Raw genomic sequence first — 14,894 nt, 5'->3', positions numbered from 1 at the left:
CGCAAAAGCCGGTAACTGATTTCCAAGTGGACAAACATTTTGCCTGGTCAGAATCAGCAAACCCACACAAAGCTAATTTATCACTTTTCTTAAAACTCAGTCCTTTACGAGGACTTTGTTTTAAGTATCCTAACAGTCTCAAAGCCAAGTTTAAGTGTAATTCTTTTGGACTATGCATAAACTGGCTTAAAAACTGAACAGTGTAACTTATATCAGGTCTGGTTAAGGATAAGTAAATTAACTTTTCAATTAGTTTTTGAAAACCAGACACATTTTTAAGCAATTACTGACTTTTATCAATTTTAGATGTAACTAAGTAACTTTGTTCGATTGGTGTATTAACAGGTTTACAACCTAAATATCCAAACTCATTCAAGAGTTCTAAACAATATTTCCTTTGACTAAGACAAATACCAATTTTGTCATATAAGACTTCAATACCTAAAAAATATTTCAAAACTCCTAAATCTTTAATCTTGAAACTTTTATTTAAGACATGTTTAACATTTTTAATCTCAACATTTGAATTCCCTGTTATAACAATATCATCAACGTAAACTAACAGAAACACAGTCACATCAACATAAACTAACAGAAACACAGTTAACTTTTCATTCTATTTCCGAAGTGCCTGTTTAAGGCCATACAACGATTTAACAAGTTTACACACTTTCGCTTCATCTTTTGAATAGTAGCCTTGGGGTAATTTCATATACACATCTTCAGAAATGGTACCATACAAGAAAGCATTATAAACATCAAGTTGGTATAAAGGCCAATCAAATTGATCAGCTAAGGTTATTATAGTTCTAACAGTGACCATTTTGACCACAGGTGAGAAGGTCTAGCCAAAATCTAGACCGTCTCGTTGGTTAAAACCTTTGGCAACTAATCTGGCTTTAAACCTTTCCACTTCACCACTAGACTTGTATTTAACCCTAATTACCCATTTACAACCTATAGCCTTTCTACCTTGAGGAAGATCAGTTAAAACCCAGGTATTATTTCTGAACAAAGCTTCCATCTCTTTGTTTATTGCATCCACCCACCTAGGATCATTAACATCTTCCTCAAAACTAGTAGGCTCAACAGTTTTATTCAAAGAAGCAACAAAGCACAAATTATCAACAGACAAACATGAATAATTGACAACTTTATCTAAAGCATACTTAACCTTACTATTTAGCACAAAATTTTCAAACTGTTTTGGCATAACAACATTCCTATTCGACCTCCTAAGGGTAGAACTGGTTCCCTCAGACGGTTGGTCTCAACATTTGAAGTACTAGTGTCCTCTGCCCTACCAAATCCTTCACTACTACTATTCTCACTTCCAGTTCTGGAATGTTGATTTTCAACATCACTTGGAGTGGCAGATGTAGAGGGGATTGGTTGTTGATCATCACAAGTAACCTCATGAGATCCATGATTCCCTTCTTTATCATCGGGAATTACAGAATTTGGAATTAATACTTCAATACTATCAAAGAAGTTTAAATGATTCACATTGTCAGTCAAATTTTTATCTTGATTGGTTAATTGATTGGATTTAAAAGGGAAAACTGTTTCATAAAACTTTACATCTCTAGAATAAAACTCCCTTTGATTATCCAAACTCCATAACTTGTAACCTTTTTTAACATTTGAATAACCAATCAAGACAAATTTTCAGCAATAAAAGAGAATTTATCAGAATCATTTCAGATAGTACTAAAGCATAAAAAACCAAAATTCCTAAGGTGAGCAAAAGAGGGTTTAAAACCAAACATTAGATCATATGGACTTTTTCCTAAAAGCACAGACGAGGGTAACCTGTTAATAAGATAAACAGCAGTCAACAAGCAATCAGACCAGAAACGAAGTGGAACATTACTTTGGAACAATAGAGATCTTGCCCTATTTAAAAGGTGACGATGTTTCGTCTTAACCACACCATTTTGTTGTGGTGTGTAAGAGCAAGATGTTTGGTGTAATATTCCTTTAGATTTACAAAAACTATTCATTTTACTATTAACAAATTCGGTCCCGTTATCACTTCTAAATACTTTGACCTTTTTCTTAAACTGAGTTAATATTAACTCATAAAAACTTTCAATATTTTCAAAAACATCCATTTTATTCTTTAACAAATAGCACCAAACAGTTCGAGAATAATCATCAACTACTGTTAAAATATATTTGAACCCATCTCTACTAGTAACCTTATATGGCCCCCTAACATCTAAATGAATAATATCACCTACATTTTTAGTTTTATGCTCACTTAGTGGAAATGGTACTCTAACTTGTTTGGCCCTATGACAAATTTCACATGGATGACTAACAGCATCAGCAACACCTAATTCACCTTTTAAAATAGTCAAGATCTTGTCAGCAGGATGTCCTAACCTACTATGCCAAAGATTCTGCTTGAAACAGCTCCAAGCGGGATCTGATTCCGCTCCAAACTGACTCAAGCGAAATCAGCATGCTCAAGCGAAATTAAACAAACTGATTCCGTTTGAAATGACCTATTGTCATTTCAAGCGGAATTACCTAAAATCACACTTTCTCGAACTTCGTGCCCTGATCTAACAATATAGTACAAGACTCGATACAAGACGAAGTCGACAGATGTATGCACCAACATACTCCCCCTCAGATGTTGACGAGTCTTCAGTGTCGAGTCTTCTCATCTTCAATCTTTATCAGTCTTTGGGCTTTACTCTCTCTATCAGCACCAACATGCTCCCTTCGAACTAATCCTTCTCTCGGATGACTTCAGACTCCCCTTTTCGATGTGCTGGGATTGTAATCTGGCTTTCACAGAATCAGGATCATGATCTTGCTCTCAAGCTTTCTAATTCTCTTGATCAGATCTCTTGATTCCTTAAGTTCATCAGCATCATCAGCTCCAGGATCATAACATGGCTCACATTCTACTCAGGTATCGAAACCTTGCTTTCCTACACATTCTCTACCACACAATAAATTCCATAAATTTTAACAATTTAATATTAAGATATATGCACCAACTCAGACTTTCCTTTTCAAAACAACTAGAATATATGTGACCACTTGCAGAAGAATATTCAAATATTTTTTAGATTTAACACACATCCCCCTCAAAATGATCATCATGTTCAGCATTTTGAATTTTGAAAATAAGCTTTTCAACATCAGTTGTCAAAAATCTTATTGGATTTTTGAGTTTAAATGAAATGCAGTAAAGAAATATTTACATACAATATATTTGTGAGTATGTGTAAGAGGATCATATCAGTTTGTGAGACAAATCACAAACACCGTTAAGCTTCATTTCATTTTAAGTTCTAAACAATTCACTTAGATTGTCAGTATACTGGTCCACTTAAATTTTCACACAAAGTTCAACTGTTTCGAGATACGATATTAATGTTTTAATGACTTAAACTTATCCACGTGTCCCACTACTTGAATATACTCCTGTATCCAGATCCCAATATTCAGTCTTACAGGTGAGTATACCTAGATGATATCTGTAAGGGGTTAGGTGCGAAACCGTGAGAGCTCAGGTCAGAACTTCCGTTCAGCAGAGAGATGACGGTTCGACTTTTGGTGTGTCCCCTTTAGAGGATCTTTTCTTCAACAACACATGATTAGGATTTTTCAATGTTTCATCATTTATATGCTGAGGGCGGCGCAATATTTCAAGCATTTGCAGAAAGTATTATACGGGGACTAGGCCATTGCTTCCGCAAAATCAGAAGTCCCGAGATAATACCCCAGATATTACTAAGTATAAAGACCTAGTATCTCAGAAAGAGGGACCTTTCAAACAAGATTTCGGGGGTTACCCATATATCCAAGAAATGTTACCCACGATATAAGCAAGTTTGAAATTTAGATTTATATCTCGTCACAATCTACTGAATGTGCAAAAACCTACTGGCATATCCGCAGTGAGATTGTTTATCACATTTTTAACTTTCCATTTCTTTAACATGTCGTGATAGTCCACTGATGTACTATCATTTCCTCTTTTCACAACAAAACTCATTTTTGATTTTATCATGTTTTTGGCTTTTTTCAAATTTTCTAATGTTTTTGGATTTTCTGAAATTTTTACTCCCCCTAAAATGCAAACACAATTAAAGAAAACTGAGAACAAACTGTACAAGAAAAATGACAACTGATATCGAATCACTTCAATTCGCCATTCACTAGGCAAAAACAATCAGAACTCCCCCTTTCAACAAACTATTTTCCCATTAAGATTTCAAAACACTCAAGTTTGTTTTAATCAAAATGGTTTTTCCGAAAAATAAGTTTTGTTTTAACCACTTGTAGGTTCGGGGTAAACTCATCACATTGTCCATTTTTAACCACATGTATGAGAATTACATCAAGTTCAATTTAATGACCTTGACGAATCTCTTGAAAAAATTACCATCTGTACCACTTGTAGGAATAACACATCTACACAAATTCATGTTACCAATAAAGATGCCGATTCCTGCTTCACACTTACCATCCTGGAAGCTCCGAAAAGCACACTTAACCTGTAAAATTTATCAACTTTAAACTTCATTCATAAAACCAATTGTTATCAAGAATGATGCCAATTCCTGATCCGCGATTATAAACTTGGGATCTCCGGCAAGTCAGGTTTTTCAAGGGAAAAAAATTTCCACCCAAGTCTGACCAACCTTGGGTGATTTTAACTCTTGTTCAGTAGGGTTATAAGTTGCCTTCTTTGTAGCATAAAAATCTTTAACCCCTTTGGCCTTTCCCTCGACCATTTTCTCAAAAATCTTTTACACATTGCCATTAAAAGCTTTCTCAACATCAAATTCCTTCTTATCAGAATAGAATTGATTTGAGATCTCAACCTTACCAACTTTTTGTTTAACATTTTCATCCTTTAAAGATGGAAAATTAACATCATCTACTGAAGGCACTGACTTCTCTTCTTTAAACTCAACTTGTGGCTCTTCTGGCTTTGTGGAACCAGAATCATTGCCAGTTTTCTCATCAAACTTCTTAACAACCCACATTTGGTTGTCCTTGGCTCTCTTTTTGTAAAAATTTTTCTTAGAACACTCACCAACTTCATAGGTTGAATTTTCAAAAATTTTGAACTTTTCAGTTGGTGGTTCAACATCGACAACTTTTTCTTTAAGTTTTTCAGAGACTCCCTGTTTTGTCTTTGTAGCTTGAGAGCAGTTCCATGCAATGTGACCAACTTCATTGCACTTGTAACAGGTTCTAGTCTCTTTTCTATGAAAAACTCCAGTCCCTTTCCTCTCAACAAGAAACTCCTGGTTTGATTGTCTCCAGAAAGGTTTCTTCTGTTCTTCTTCAGCACTTCCTCCTGAAACAAATTTTGTGTTTGTTTTAAAAATTTTCTCATTTTTGTAATTTTCAGGTGGAATAAAACCAAGACCTTTCTTTTTGAAATTACCATTATGGTTTGGTTTCTTTTGAAAACCAGAACCAAAATTGTAACCCTTTTTCTTGTTTAATCGCTGTTGAACTCTTGAAGTGTATTTTTTAGGTTTTCCAGTAAGTTTAAATCTTTTATTTCAGAAATATTGATTTATGTCATTTTGAAAACCTTTTTAATCACTTCAAATCTAACACTTCTTATTGGAAAATGTTTGTCAGAATATAATTTGTCAGAATCATTCAAAGTATATGCTACTTCGAATGTTTCATCATTCAAATTCGATTTTGATATCAAAAACTCTTTACTATAAACTCGTTTAACCGACGATTTTGGACTGTTGACTGACGAACTTGAACCTCCAGACTCAGACTTTGACTCAGACTCCTCATCTGTATCCAACACCTGATCGACCACCTTTTTTATTAACTCAGACTCATGATCAGTGTCAGACGATGTGAAAGTGACGTCAATGTTTTCGAGTAATTCATCGGTAGTTTCGGATTTTAGTGTTATATTGACTGCTTTTTGAACTTGCTCCTCATTTGGTTTTCTGGGTGAATAACCTTCCCAGATCGCAGGCGGACACTTGTTATAGCTAACACTCAGTTTGTTACCAGTATCCTTCTTCTTTGGCTTCTCGTCCTGAAATGCTTCGAAACCTGCAACAGTTGGATAAATTCGATCAATAAGATAATCAGAACTAGAATAACTCTGTAATAAGCGTCTGATTCTCTCATTCTCAATTTTCTCAGTCTCCAACTCTTGTTTTAGCTTGGCACATTCCTCAATGTAATAGTTTATAGCTTTTTGTTTCGTCATCATCGTTGCATTCATCATTGTCAAAGCGTCTTCTCTCTCAGAATTTGTCTTTTGAAGACCAGTTACTGTTCTATTCAATACATCATAAGATTCCTTCACGTAATTGAGATTGAACAGTAATTGTTCCTTCATCTTCTCAAACTCAGCCAACTTTTCATCTTTAGCTGCACATTCCTTGCAAGCTTCTAGACACTTTGAGCAAGGCTTGATGACTTCTACAATTTTTTCTGCTTCACTGATTTTCTCAGCTTCAACAACTTTTTCACTTTCAATCACCTTCTCAGTTTTAACAATCTCCCCAACAACAATTATAACTTCTTCATTTTGAACATTCTCATCATTTTGAGTAACATTTTCAAACTTCATTTGCTTTTGTTCTTTTGCTGCTCGTCTCTCCTTCAGCTTCTTCAAGCGATCTGCAAAATAAAATTGAAAGCTTTCAGGAGATAGATGAGTTTTTGCAACATTAATATGTCTTTCTGCTTCATCATCACCACTGTCATCAGTTGGTGATTGATCAAACTCAATTGATTTATTAGAACTATCATCTGAAAAACAAGAATCAGATGGTGTTTGATAAAAAAACAGTTGCTTTTTATGAACTTTCATCTGAACTTAGTGAGCTTTCATATGATGAAACAGACTTTTCTTCTTCATTCTTCACACTAACACCAATAGCTTTCATCCACTCGGTAAACATATCTGGTTCTTTCACAATTTTAGCAATGAAAGCTTTAAACTCCCCTTTCTCATCCACAAACATATCCCAGCTAAAACTTTCAGGTAACCTTTCATCATCTTGATTGATTAGGCATGCTTTGTTGTCGGATGAAATGTATTTATCCTAGCTAAAATTTTCTTGATTCACTAAACATGCTCTCTTTGATGAATCCTCTATCACTTTTCTACCATGAGCCACTTGTGGTTCTTGTTGTTGTTATTTACCAACTTGTTGATATATGGCTTTCCGGTCGTAGTCATCTTTTCCAAACGGATTCTTTGCTTCATTTGCTTCTCTATTCTTGCATTCCCTCTTGAAATGACCTTTCTCCCTGCATCGAAAACAAGTAACTTTAGATTTATCAAAACCTAAAGTAGAAACATGTGCATCAAGAAAATCATTTCTTCCAGTAATCATCTTGAACTTTTCAGCTCTTCTCAGGACACTAGCTAGACACCATTTGATGTCCATGAGCTCCATTTCTTCAGCGTCTATCTGATCATAATCCTCCTTTGTTAGCATAGGATTTCCGATCCTCCCTGCAACCAGACCTTCATAGGATTGCAGCAAAGTTGCTAGTAATGACATGTGATCTTTTGCAATTTCTTCAGAAAAACTTTAACCCTCTGGAAGATTCAAAGCTATATTGCACTGTATCACACAACCACCTCCTTTTGTACTTTGAGAATGAAAACTCGAAGTTGTACTTTTTGGATTGACACTTGGGTATGAAGAGAAACCACTGCTGATATTAGGACTTTGTTCAACATTTTCAGATGAGTTTCCAGCACTAAACGCAGTTTGAATCTTCGGACTTCTTTCAACCTCTTGAGCACTGCCTTTATAATACATTTTCACGTCTTGTTGACCGCTCGGATTATTCATCCTCGCAATCTTTTGCTGTTCAAGATCTTGACCCTCAATCTTCTCGATGAACTGAGAAATCGTCAAACCATCATATACTCCAGTGTTCTTTAAGATCATCAAGTAAGTACCCCACTCCTTTTGAGGTAAAGCGTCAGCTAACTTGTCGACCCATTCTTCACGATCTTTGGTTATGCTTAACATTGACATAGATCTCACTAAATGGCAATATCTTTCAATTAGTTTCTTTGTATCTTCCCCGGGCAAACTGGTGAAGAGATCAAATTCTTTCTTAAGTAATGCCTTTTTACTTTTAATCATCTTATCACTTCCCTCAAACTGGATTTTAAGAGTATCCCAAATTGATTTTGAAGTTTTGTCATGTTGATGCAATACAAAGATGTCTTCTTTAATGGCTTGCTGAAGTAGACTAATCATCATCTTTTCAGCTTTGTACATGTCATGTTCTTTGTCATTGAATTCTGAGATTTCTTTTTCAACTTGCAGATCTATACATGGTAAAACATAATTCTTCAAAATACACTCTCATGATCTCAGATGGTTAGCTTGAACCCAGTTTTCAAACCTATCTTTCCATCCATAATACTCCTCAATGCTCATTAGCTTCGGGGGTTTTTGCATTGTTCCAGTTTCATTTTCCAAATTCATGTTTTGAGCAATGGAAGCCGGAGTAGTCGGGGATGTGGCAAACGCGTTATAAAATTCTTCACTCATGATTTGGTAACACGTTTTAAAAAAAACAGCACTTTTCAAGTGAAATTACTATTCAAGCGGAATAACCAATTCAAGCGGAATACTCACTCAAGCGAGATTACGATTTCAAGCGAAATCACCAGCAACTTTCAAACGACACTGATTTCGCTTGAAAATCTCAAGCGGAATACCAACTTTGAAGTGGAATTAGAAAGTGTTCGTTCAAGCGGAATTACCTTTTTAGTCCATTTTAGCCACTTTTAATCTGAATTTTGTTCTGAAACACTCAAGGGTTTGTCAAAACACAGTTTTACATGATATGTGAGAAAATTAGCCGATTTTAACCGTAAAAACTTGTTGATTTTGTAAACAAGGTGTAGAAAACAGAAAATTTCAACCTGAATCGGTAAGAGCTCCTCTTCCTGAGCTCTGATACCACTTGTAGGATCGGTTTGTGACCCAAACGAGTCGTTCAGAGAAGTTTTAATCTATTTCAAAGGCGGAAACAGAGAAATAGACTTCGAAACAGCTTGCAAATCACTTTAAACCTCTTTCTGATTGATATAACACAAATTACAATCATAGGACAAACCGGCAGCACCTCGGTATCCAAATCATCAACTGTTACTATGATTTCGCTTGAAAGACCTATATATAGACATGAGATTCCTCTTGAAACAGCTCCAAGCGGGATCTGATTCCGCTCCAAACTGACTCAAGCGAAATCAGCATGCTCAAGCGAAATTAAACAAACTGATTCCGTTTGAAATGACCTAGTGTTATTTCAAGCGGAATTACCTAAAATCACACTTTCTCGAACTTCGTGCCCTGATCTAACAGTATAGTACAAGACTCGATACAAGACGAAGTCGATAGATATATGCACCAACAGGAGGAACTGAGATGAGCATGTAAATCACAATATTATTGTAGGTGCACACATAATAATAATGTGGGGTGCATGTGAGTCCTAGTGAGGCTTAACAAGTGAAAAAGGGGTTCTGTTCCATTATTTGAACAATGAGAGACATAGCAAATCTGTAGGGGTCATAGCAGTGATTGTCTCCTACTTGAACACGATCTTTCACGCCTCTCTGAATCCTTACGAATCTCGATGCTATCGAGTATCATTTGAACACTCATCTGATGCTAGTACAAACGTCCCTGAGTTGGATGTCGCAGCGTTGAATGATTGGTCTATACTCTTCTCACTTTTTCTTCGTTTGCTGGAACTCAACGTATTTATGCCTTAGACCCCGAAGTGCGATCACTTCTGCAACACTCTAGCAACATACCGTGTATTACTCAATCGACTTGCAAGATCGATGGACAAGAGGATGAGCATAGCATCTTACCGACCTCAATATTAGGACGACCCTGACTACGGGCAACGAACACCAGCAAATTGACTCCAATTGAATCCTTAACCCTGGTCAGCGACTTATGGGAGCCAACTCTTACGAATCAATCGGGACAAAAATGATGACAATTGACTATAGAGTAGTGGAATGTGTAACTGCCAGCACAATGAGTAGTGCCTTAGGACGTGACACGGAATGTGAAAAGATGGACCCTGTTGGTGAAAGATCGTAGGGCTCCGTTACAAGTAACGACATTAGAGGCGGCAGACACGACAATGATGACTGTCGTAAGGGTCATGCAAAAACCTAATTAAACTAAGTAGATAGCGTAAGTAGGGTATCGTATCCACGGGGAATATGTGGTTAGTGTTTAGCTAAATTATTTAATTAACTACTACTAATCTAAAATTGAGGGTTTGTTTGTCGTTTTAAAAGAAAACACGATTTGTCACGAAAAGTGTTATCAAGATGAGAAGAAGTAACCTCCACCCGGAATCCCGAATACCCGTTTTAATATAAAAATCCGTTTTCTGATTCAAAACACCACATAGACATGGCCTCAGAATTAATGAATTTGATTAGTTAATAGGGATAGTTTTTAAGATTCACTATGCAACCTAATAACCCGTTTGTTTGTATCAACTACCCACCAATTTACTAACCCGCTAACAACGCAAGGAAGATGCCAATACGCTTAATAAATGACAAGTAATTCAAACACAAGAAACGTTTACCAATAATCCAACACAAGTGGTCAAGATATACCAGTTTACAAGAATCAGAAAAAAACGAATAATTATGTCAAACCGCGTAAACGTTTATCCGGGCAGAAGTCACGAGAGGCTTAGCCGCGCATGATAGTCTTTGCCGCTTCGGTTGTCATCCCGATTAGGTTAGACTTCATTGATTTGCTTGGAAGATGAATAATATCAAAATTTTCCCTCTGTTCTTAATCTTGATGCTGTGCGACGGCTGCCAATCCTCCTCCAAAGTCATACCCTCCAATTTGTTTATATACTGGCTGTTGTTTTAATATTATGAGAGTGGATCTTCAAATAACATAATTGCCGACAAAAAAATCTCCTCATCCCAAAATTTGCGCCCCACTCCACAAATCAGCCCAATTCCCTCTTTTATTCTTTCTTCTCTTCGTGTGATGCTAGGCCCAAATCAATAGCCAACCTTGACCTCGATGTAAAAGTCCAACTGATCTTTGTCTTTGTCATGTACTGCCAATCCAAACAAACTAATGCATTTAGAAACACTAAATAATATTTATACTATATTGAATTTGCAAATTAAACGATCATTTAATTACTTCAAAGTTGCAAGATGAGATGAATATTAAATATTAACACATCTTTTATTAGATTAATTACATTCTTTAATCATGTTTTCACCTTGATATACCAAATATAAAAACTTGTTAAAATAATACATTTTATCACAATCTTGATGCATTTATGATATAAGTAATATTCGATAGAGTGTACCTAAAATGCACCGATCAAATCCCCACACTTATCTTTTTTCGTCCCAAAAAAATTATTTGCAATGGAATCACAATCAGAAACATCGGCATTCAATATATTCATTTAATGTATTTAACAAGTCAAACCACACATGAACCAGGATTGAAGGTATACGGTCCACTTAAACCCAACCACCAGCTTCCAAGCCCTTATTAACAATTCATTTAAGTTCAAGTAATTTATAGTCATCTATGGATCCCACACTCAAAAGACTACGACTCCACCTATTCCCGTTTCAAGCTTATGAGATTAAAAGATTTATAATCTACCGGCTTATATAAAAAACTCTTATATTATTCCGATTAAACTTTATGATGGATATATGGATGATATTGCGAGCTTACATGCTTTTGTATACGATCAGTTCAGCGGACATACGCCACACGAGTCACCATCCCCATGGTTAATGCCATAAACTTCACATATTTTTTCTCTTTTTTTTACATGTGCTCAGATGAATGGATGGAATATATTTTTTTGGGCGCCACACTGTTTCGGATTTGTTTTCACAAAAAGAAACAGGTGTGCCAATTTAATCGTAAAAACTTATAAGTTTTTTACTTATGACGTACCCTTTATACTCTCTACAGTTTCAGTTTTGCCATAGCTCCTAAGGTGAGAACCCACAAGACTCCTAATTTAAGGTATATTATATCGATCCTAAGGAACCCTTCAACCGGCTGGGCCTACCCACATATCCTAAATTAGACGCGTGACCGACTGTTTCGTTATCTCATATATATAGTAATCGAAAAGCCAATGATTCAATTATACCTATCATTTTTCATTTATTGCAAAAACTTTCTCGAAACATTTTCTATTTTTTTCAATTTTTTTGGATTTTCTTTTTTCAATTTTTTTTAATTTTTATATTTACGACACGACACGACACTAAGACACAACTAGACAGACGCTAGTCTCCCCTCCCCACACTTAATTCCTTCATTGTCCTCAATGGAGCGAGAAACTATCTACGACACAACTACCAATATAAATAAATATACAAAGATAAATGGAACAGACTCCCCTGATTTGGCGCGATCGAATCCTTTGAGCCTCGTTCCACCGCAACCGTATAGCATTTCATTCGCGGCTGCTTCAACACGGGACACTTGACTTGAAATTATTCGAATCACTTTCGTCCAAATGGAGATTGAGTATGAACAAAAGTGATCGTCATCTCCTCAGACTTCCCCACACTTGGGTAAACGCATCCGTGAAGATAATTAAAACCTGCAAGAACACACCCGCAACACAAAACAAAACAAAACAAAACAAAAATACAATACTCTACATCCTCGGGCTGCCTCCCGAGAGCGCTAAGTTTTAGATCTTCAGCCAGATCGTACCTGATATGCGCTACGGTGGTTTCAATGCACATTTACCCCTTGTATTTCCAATGAATGCCCGGAATTTTACATGCCATCTCCATAAACTCGTCAGTATAATTGGCATGTTTAGAAAGCACCTGCGGGTTTGGTTGATCCACTTCACGAGATATACACTGATGTCTTGTAGCTTCGCCCTTTTCATCTTCTTCCTCGAACCCTCTTCCCCACACTTGTTAATTGGAATGATTGATATGGGAAGAGGTTCGGTACACACATTCATCTCATCAGACTGCTCTGCCTCATCATCCTCACACACCATCTGATCCACCAGTGACTCTTCATCAGATAAAGGATTCATTGGTGTGGTATTATCCTCCACAACCTCCTCCTCCATGTGAGAATAATCTATAATATCATCAGGTAATGGTGAGAGACGCTCTTCTATTTCTATCTTCATTTTTAACTTCTGACACTTAGAAACTAGAAAGCTGATTCGATCTTCATCGGAAAGGTTGGGTGCTGATAAATATTGCTCGAGTTTGGACAAAGTCACTTCCAACATAACAAGCTCTTTCTCCTCCTCGGTCTGAAAAGCATAGACACCCTCGGGCTCAGGATATTCCTCGGGATGATACTGTCGGTATCCCTGATACGGTGTTGAGATGTACGCATCTATCATTTTTTTATTCCTAATTAAACTAAGTAGATAGCGTAAGTAGGGTATCGTATCCACGGGGAATATGTGGTTAGTGTTTAGCTAAATTATTTAATTAACTACTACTAATCTAAAATTGAGGGTTTGTTTTTCGTTTTAAAAGAAAACACGATTTGTCACGAAAAGTGTTATCAAGATGAGAAGAAGTAACCTCCACCCGGAATCCCGAATACCCGTTTTAATATAAAGTTCCGTTTTCTGATTCAAAACACCACATAGACATGGCCTCAGAATTAATGAATTTGATTAGTTAATAGGGATAGTTTTTAAGATTCACTATGCAACCTAATAACCCGTTTGTTTGTATCAACTACCCACCAATTTACTAACCCGCTAACAACGCAAGGAAGTTGCCAATACGCTTAATAAACGACAAGTAATTCAAACACAAGAAACGTTTACCAATAATCCAACACAAGTGGTCAAGATATACCAGTTTACAAGAATCAGAAAAAAATGAATAATTATGTCAAACCGCGTAAACGTTCATCCGGGCAGAAGTCACGAGAGGCTTAGCCGCGCATGATAGTCTTTGCCGCTTCGGTTGTCATCCCGATTAGGTTAGACTTCATTGATTTGCTTGGAAGATGAATAATATCAAAATTTTCCCTCTGTTCTTAATCTTGATGCTGTGCGACGGCTGCCAATCCTCCTCCAAAGTCATACCCTCCAATTTGTTTATATACTGGCTGTCGTTTTAATATTATGAGAGTGGATCTTCAAATAACATAATTGCCGACAAAAAAAATCTCCTCATCCCAAAATTTGCGCCCCACTCCACAAATCAGCCCAATTCCCTCTTTTATTCTTTCTTCTCTTCGTGTGATGCTAGGCCCAAATCAATAGCCAACCTTGACCTCGATGTAAAAGTCCAACTGATCTTTGTCTTTGTCATGTACTGCCAATCCAAACAAACTAACGCATTTAGAAACACTAAATAATATTTATACTATATTGAATTTGCAAATTAAACGATCATTTAATTACTTCAAAGTTGCAAGATGAGATGAATATTAAATATTAACGCATCTTTTATTAGATTAATTACATTCTTTAATCATGTTTTCACCTTGATATACCAAATATAAAAACTTGTTAAAATAATACATTTTATCACAATCTTGATGCATTTATGATATAAGTAATATTCGATAGAGTGTACCTAAAATGCACCGATCAGACAACATCAAGGTACTCGTAATTGTAGCCTACGGTATGGAAATGAAAGTGCCTACGACATGGATTTGCCGTTGTTAAATCAAGACAACAACCAAGAGAACGACGACAGTACTGGAAATTCTCGCAACGAAAACAAGAACACTGGAAATGATGCTCATGGAAGGGCATTTAGGATTGGCGTGGGCGACGCCAGGAATATAGCAACATGGTGGCTTGCACGTTCTTCGTAACTAATCGTTTCGTTTCTGTTC

The sequence above is a fragment of the Helianthus annuus genome, chromosome 15 (assembly GCF_002127325.2).
Source record: "Helianthus annuus cultivar XRQ/B chromosome 15, HanXRQr2.0-SUNRISE, whole genome shotgun sequence".
Lineage (NCBI taxonomy): Eukaryota > Viridiplantae > Streptophyta > Magnoliopsida > Asterales > Asteraceae > Helianthus > Helianthus annuus.
The sequence above is the reverse complement of the archived record's forward strand: the minus strand, read 5'-3'. Positions refer to the sequence as shown.